Genomic DNA, 7,134 nt, shown 5'->3' with positions numbered 1-7,134 from the left:
CTCCAAATCTCTAGCTTTTATATATAAACTTAATCAACATTTCTCTTTTGAGCTTCCATTGCAAAGGAACGTTAATAGAATTTAAATCTGGCCCATGGCTCTATATTTTTTGCAATAAATACAGACTCTAGGGAACATCCTCCAAGCTGCTTTGCAGGAGGTGGGGGGAGCGTGGTATTTGATAAAATGAAAACCTAAGTTCAAAGCAGCAAACGTGTCCCCTGCTGTACCCAAGTCCCAATTTTTAGCTTTAACTATGCATTAGAATTTTGCAAAAAATTTTTAAAAGGAAAATGGATTTATGACCAAGCTGAATTGGTCTACGTCATCTATTTGGAGGAAGAGAAGCAAGAAAAGCACACAGTATGCCAAAATTTAAATTACCTGCAGGACCACAGGCCGAGCAGAAAGTCGTAGATGCTCTTCTACCTGGTGTAGCCAGTGCAAAGCCAAGGTGGCGGGAGCAGGCTTCCCTAGGTCAGACCCTTGTAATGACTGTGAGGGTTAAAGATTCAGGGATTAACCTTAGAGGTACCTCTCACATCCATTATACCCAACACAACATCATTTAATAATACAAGTTGTTGTATTCCTTCTAATTACCAACAAGCCAGTTAATTATAAGACTTGGCTAACAGCCAATTCTATTAATATCGTGAAGCCTGATCATGTAACAGAATGGAACGGCTCCTTTATATCTTCTCAATCTTTCGTGCTTCTAATTGCATAGATGACTACGGGAATACTTTATAGTTTGGAGGTATGGGGAAAAGTAGAGAATATGTAGGTATGTGTGTCAATAGATAAATTCATGTGAGTAGACTGACCCAATAATAGATACCACGAGGTCAAAATGGGTGTTCTTAAGCAGATGTTTATATATTTGTCAAGATTATGCTTGGAGTAACCCAACACCTCCTGGAGAAAGACTGCAAAACTTGCAAGCTGAAAGGTATTTTGAGGATGTTCTTTTTACCTTGCATATGAGGAAACAGAGAGGTAGAGAAGATACATGACTTTCTTCAAATTTTCACAAATAACTAGTGCTCGAGTAAAGGTTCAAACTCAGATCTGTTTCTTACTCAGGGATTCTTTTGCTATTATGCTTGAGAGTAGAAAGTATAAATGGGTGAACATTTATTTTTCTTAAATGTATAAAAGCTACTTTTTGCTATGGTCTAGGTAAACAAGTATAACAAGAAAAGAACTGAAAACCAAACATAAGAATAAATATATTGTATGGGAGATGTTTTATAAAAACACTTGTCTGGAAGGAGGATTAAAAGTCACACACTGAATCCTATCAGTTTCGTGCTCACGCGCTATGATGACGTCCTTCGTGGCTCACACACTGAGAATTAAACGCCACTTCGGCCCTCGAAGCTCTGCCCTTGGCTTTCTCGCCACCCTCCTCACATGCCCTTCCCCACCTCAGCCACCGCATCCCTGAGCCACCAGACCCTCTTCTGCTGGTCGTAGTCTGTTATTGTCCCCCTTCCTAGATCATAAGCCTCATCCTTATCTTTCTTGTTCATCATTTTATTCGTGACGCCTAACACAGAGCCCAGTATATAGTTGATGTTCAATAAATATTTGCGAAATAAGTCAGCAAAGTCACACATGGAAGAATGCTTGGAAATTTTCCAGGATTTAAGGCACTATTAAAAGGTTAGATGTTTCTTCTATTTATTTCTTAATGCATTTGGAATCTGATTCTTACACGCAATTTCTAAGGGACAGATTTAAGGCCTAAGCTCTACGTGGTATTGCAAAATGACATGTGGATGAGCCAGAGTAATTAAAAACACACCACTATAATTGTTTTTCACCCAACAACTTGTACTAACCGAACAGAGCATTCTTAACTCCACTTTTCTTAAAGAGAAAGAGGGCTATTTCATGTCCAGTAAACAAAAAGGAAAAGGTATGACTATTTACCTTCTCCATCCTCCCATCCCTGAATGCAGGGCAGGATGCTCTCAGGTCACGCACAGCTGGGGACAGCTGTTTGTGATGACACGTATGTCTCTGGTTCTTCCCTGACCATCGTTTAATTGACTGAGCTGAATTTCTGCCAAAGATCCTCTCCAGGGAGCATAGAGGAGCCTCCAGGCATTGTCCAAACTGAAAACATGGACCAACCAAGTCTTCAGCTCTGATGGAGCCTCAGTCCCTCTGTGGAGGCTCCACGTGCTCCTCGCCCTCAGAGCAGAGGAAGTTTCCCGTTAACTCATGTCCCCAGATGCTGTTCCACCAGGAGCTGGGCCTCTCGCTCTTATGTATGTGCATGTATGTGATATGTGGGGGGAAGGGTCAACTTCTTTATCATGCTGATAAGCTCTAAAGGGAACAGAAAAGCAAAAGGCAGAATAGGAGAAAGGAGATGACAGGGCTGAGGTGAGAGACGGCCAGATCTCATGGGGTGGTGGTCGGGGAAGACGTGAACGACAGGATAATTTTGAATAAAGACTCTCTGAGGAAGTAATCTATGTGGAAATGACAGTATACAACAATATACACACAGGGAACAAGAAGTGCAATTGGACTTATATAAGCACGTGCTGTATTAACTATATTTTCTAATTTTCTGTATTCCTGATGCTCCAGCATCTGGGTCTATGCTGATCCTGAAGAGAGGGACTCTCCTGTGTTAGTTAATTCCTGGACATAGTAAATGACTTACCCTGGGGAGCATGTCTTTCATACGCAAACCAACCAATCCAAGGCTCATACCACCAGCCACTCCTGTATTGGGCTCTTACACTCAGGGCTCTTATAACCCTGTCCTAGTCACCCCAGCAGCAGGTATCCGACAGCTAGAGACATCCTCCAGACCTGAGAGCCCTCTGAAACTGTTCAGACTCGCCAGTCCTAAACCTGCTCCACCTGCCTCGTCTTGCTTTTCCCAGCAGAAATCAGAATAAAGGCTTCTCCTTATGGTTTCCCCTCATTCCTCTGCCTCCTAACTGGCCCTGATACTTCCTCGTGTGGCCCTACATGGCATGCTATGTCTCCTGCTTCCAGAGAATTGGGAATAAAAACTTCTTCCTTTATGACTGTCACTTCCGTGTCTGCATGTCTTACCATATCTGATTAAAACAAATCCAGGGTACATTTTAAAACACATGCCTAGCGTGTTCAAAGGAGCAGCAGGAAGGCCAGTGCGGATGGAGCAAAGTGAGTGAGGGGATGAGGAGGAGACGAGAAGAGAGAGGGAAACAAAGCGCCAGCTCATGTAGAGCTTTGGAGACGATTATTAGAATGTTAGTTCTGCTGCCGAGTGAAATGAAGAGCCACTGAGAGATTCAGAACAGAAGAATGGTGATTTGACTTACATTTCAACAGGATCAATCTGGCTGTTATGTTGGTAAGACACTGAAGGGTAGCAATGGCAGAAGGATGGAAATAGCTTGAGGATTCATTACAGTAATGTAGGCAAGAGATGTTGGTGGCCTAGACCAGGGTGGCAGTGGGAAAGATTAAAAAAAATTTAGTTCTGGATATAAATTCTTTTGAAGGTAAAGTCAAAAGGATTTGCCAGTGGTTTGATGTGGGATGTGTATGAAAGAGAGAGAGAAGTCATAGATGACTGCGAGGCTTTTTGGCATGTGAAACTATACAAACATCGTTACCATTTACTGCGATGGCAAAATAATGCAGGAAGAGCATATTTGGGGTGAGGGCGTCGGTAGCAAGTCAGGAATTCGGTTTGGGATATGTTAAATTTTAGATGCCTATTATACAGAATTAATTTTATGATTGATTATAGTTCATCTTATTTAAAGATGATAAAGTAATCTCCCGTGTTAGAGAGGCCAACATGGCAAGAAACTGAGGGTGACCTCCGGCCACCAGCCAACCAGGAACTGAGGCCCCGATTCCAACAGTCCCAAGGAACTGAATCCTGCCAACGACCACGTGAGCTGGACCTCCAGCCTTCCCAGTCAAGCCTTCAGATGAAACCTTGTCTCCGCTGACAACTTTACTGCGGCCTTATGAGAAATCCTAGGTCGGAGGACCCAGGTCTGCTGTGCCCAGATTTCTGATCCATAGAACCTGTAAGATCGTAAATACATATTGTTTTAAGTTGCTAATTTGGGATTATTTCTTTACAGCAATAGACAACTAAAATAAGATCATTCGAGACAAGTGGGGCCTGTCCCTGGGTGCGCCACTGTTTACAGGGCAGGCAGAGAAAGAGAAAGGGGTAAGGAGATAGAGTGGCCAGTAAAGTAGAAGGACAACAAAGAGCGATGACAAAGGGAGGAGGACACGGTCAACTGGTCAAATGCTGTTGCCAAGTCAAATGGGACGTCTGAGAACCCGAGGCTGGAGTTAGCAGGGTGGAGACTGGTACTGCGATAGCACTATAAAAACAGTAGAGCAAAAAAAATATATTGTAAACCTTACCTTCTTTTATAAAGATAGCCAAAATTTCATAAACGAGATTTCTTTTAAGTAAAATGTAGCTGTATCTTTTCCTGCTCGACGCAGTTGGTCACAAAACTTCAACACGAGAAAACAACGTAGAGATTTTCAGCTGTAAATGTCTCCTTTATAGATGAGCACAGTAAGCTGAGTGAAGGAGCCCAGGTCACATGGTCAGCTAACAGAAGAGTTCAGAATCAAAACACGGCTGGAGGCTCTTGACCTACTGCTGCTCTGTCTGTGTGTCAGACAGGCCCTCTTTGATTTCTTCCTTCAAGGAGGGTGATTAAAAGTCCTAAATGCCATATAGCACTGTTAGGTGTAGCTAACCTCTTTTACCTGAAGTCTGATTTATTTGTTTTCCCGTATTTAAAAGTTTATACAAGTTTTATTAAGAAAAAGTCTTTGGAATATTTTTTAAGCCATTGGGGAAAAAAAAAATGACAAGTAAAAGACACAGGGATATTGATGTGGGAAATCTCAGAACTTAATTGAAAAGCTCAGTAAAGCCAGTAAGATGATTTCAATTTTAAAAATTGCTATTAAATCTATAGCCGTGCTACCCTGAACATACCCGATCCCATCTGATCTCGGAAGCTAAGCAGGGTCGGGCCTGGTTAGTACTTGGATGGGAGACTACCTAGGAAGATCAGGTGCTGTAGGTGTAAAAATAGTAAATAAATAATAAAAAATAGAATAAAATAAATTGAACACTGCCAATGACTCCACGATTTCAAAGAACACTCTACGAGATTAGTCTTTAATGTATAAAATCAGTTGCTTTATAACGTTTTCAGAAATTGTTCATTATCTCGCTTATTTATTACTGTTGCTTCTGTTGTGCTAAAATGTAGGCTCCATGAGCATGGGGATCTTATGTCTTGCTCATCCCTATATCTCAGTGCACATAATAGTTCCTAAAAACTAGTAGAAAGTAAAATATATTTGTAGGAGGAATGAATGTTGGAACTGGTCCTTGAAGAACCTAAGTGGTGGCATGTAAAGCAGAGAAAAAGGAGCAGACACAGGCCGGGAAGCCTATGAGCACGTGACGTATTTAGAATAGTGAGGGCCTGGTCCCTGGACAGGGACTGGTAGGAGTCAGCTTGTGGGGTGGAGTGGAGCAAGCTCGCAGAGTCCTCGCGTGAGATAGGACCAGGGTCTCAAGGTCTGGGCGGTTCTCACTAAATGCTATTCTCGCTAAATGCTAAAATGCAGCACAGTATTTTACAGATGCAGCTGCAACTGGACAGACGAGCTTGACCAGAACTGGAACTGGATAAGTTTAGCCAACTGCTAAGAAGAAATCAATATGTAATTAACTAAATAGTGTATATAAGCAGTGGCGAAGCCTTTCTTCGGGAAGGGGGAGCTTTGGAAATTATTCCCCTGCCTTCCTTTCTTGGCACAAGTGAAAATAAAAGCTCTTTCTTCCAACAAGACTTGTGTTCCTTTGGCTCACACACTCCAAGCTGCAAACCTATTGTGTTTGGTTACACTTGAGTGACAGGTGAAGAGCTCTGGCTTATATTCTGAAACTCAAGGGAGCCACCTGAGACTATTGATAGGAAGCATAATAAACATAAGACAGGCATTTTAGAAGGACTTGAATTGAGAATGAGACGAAAAGTTGAGAATGAGACAAAAAGTCAAGAATGAAACAGAAAGCAGGAAGATTTATTAGAATTCTTTGAACTGATTTTTAAAAAAATATGTCATCTATGAACTTGAACTACAGCAGTAATCAAGATGTTGCCTTGTAATCTTGATTACTGCTATAGTTCAAGTTCATTTCATTCCAAGGAAATGACAGTCCAGTGGGGAGAAACAACCATAAACTGGTACGGCCACACAGCATCACGAGTGTAATAAATGGAGAAAACGCAGGATGCGATAGGTACAAAAAAAAAAAAAAGAGGTTCTGAGCTCAATTTTAGTCACAAGTGACATCTACCCTGATGCCAGAGGTGTGAGAAGCATCAACAGTGCAGGAGGGTGGTCCGGGAAGAGGGAAGAGCACAGTCTGGGAGCAACGGGGCCACAGAGTGGAGCACGGACGCCCAGTGAGAAGAGAAATAAGAAGGCAGTCGGGGCCATTCGGACCGCAGAATCATGAAGATGCTACGGGTGTGGACCCGAGTGGGGAGGGCACCGGCTATTTCCAGAAGCCCATAACTTTCTTGCAGGAAGCTCCCCAGTCCATATGTGAACTCCACCTCCTCCCACCCTCCCTCCAGAGGTAACCATTATTCTAACTTTCGTCCCCACATATTAGTTTGCCTATTTAAAAATTTCATGTCAGCGGAACCATAGGGTAGGGTCTATATTTTGATCTGGGTGGCAGTTAAACAGATGTGCGTGGACACAAAATCAAGCTGTATGTTTAATGCTTGTGCACTATATGACATGCCTATTACACTTCTGTTTTTAAAGCAGAGGAGAGGAGGAATGGAAAAATCGAAAATGACTCCCAGGCTGTGTTTCTCACGGTTTCCACGAGACACTGGTGTCACAGGATGTCCATAGGAGTTACATTTTAAGAGGGGTTCAAATAAGCTTGGGAAACACTGGGTTAAACCGAGTTAAACCCATTTTGTTCTGCAAGTCTTCCCTTAGCTTCTACTGCACTCGTAGGTACTGTGAATCCCCAAAGGGGTGATACACAGCCAGAACTTCTCAAACATTTTCTTGTGAAGTACCCCTCAG

The 7,134-nt window shown here is 42.4% G+C and overlaps 1 non-coding gene across 1 annotated transcript; it reads left to right on the top strand.

Moving 5' to 3' along the window:
• Positions 1-4,974: 4,974 nt before the first annotated feature.
• LOC111742693 lies at positions 4,975-5,093 on the top strand. The gene has a single exon (XR_002781435.1). It is a non-coding gene; the product is annotated as a 5S ribosomal RNA (ribosomal RNA).
• The last annotated feature ends 2,041 nt before the right edge of the window (positions 5,094-7,134 follow it).

Source organism: Pteropus vampyrus, unplaced genomic scaffold (genome assembly GCF_000151845.1).
Source record: "Pteropus vampyrus isolate Shadow unplaced genomic scaffold, Pvam_2.0 Scaffold99, whole genome shotgun sequence".
NCBI lineage: Eukaryota > Metazoa > Chordata > Mammalia > Chiroptera > Pteropodidae > Pteropus > Pteropus vampyrus.
This window is presented reverse-complemented; position numbering and strand designations above follow the sequence as displayed.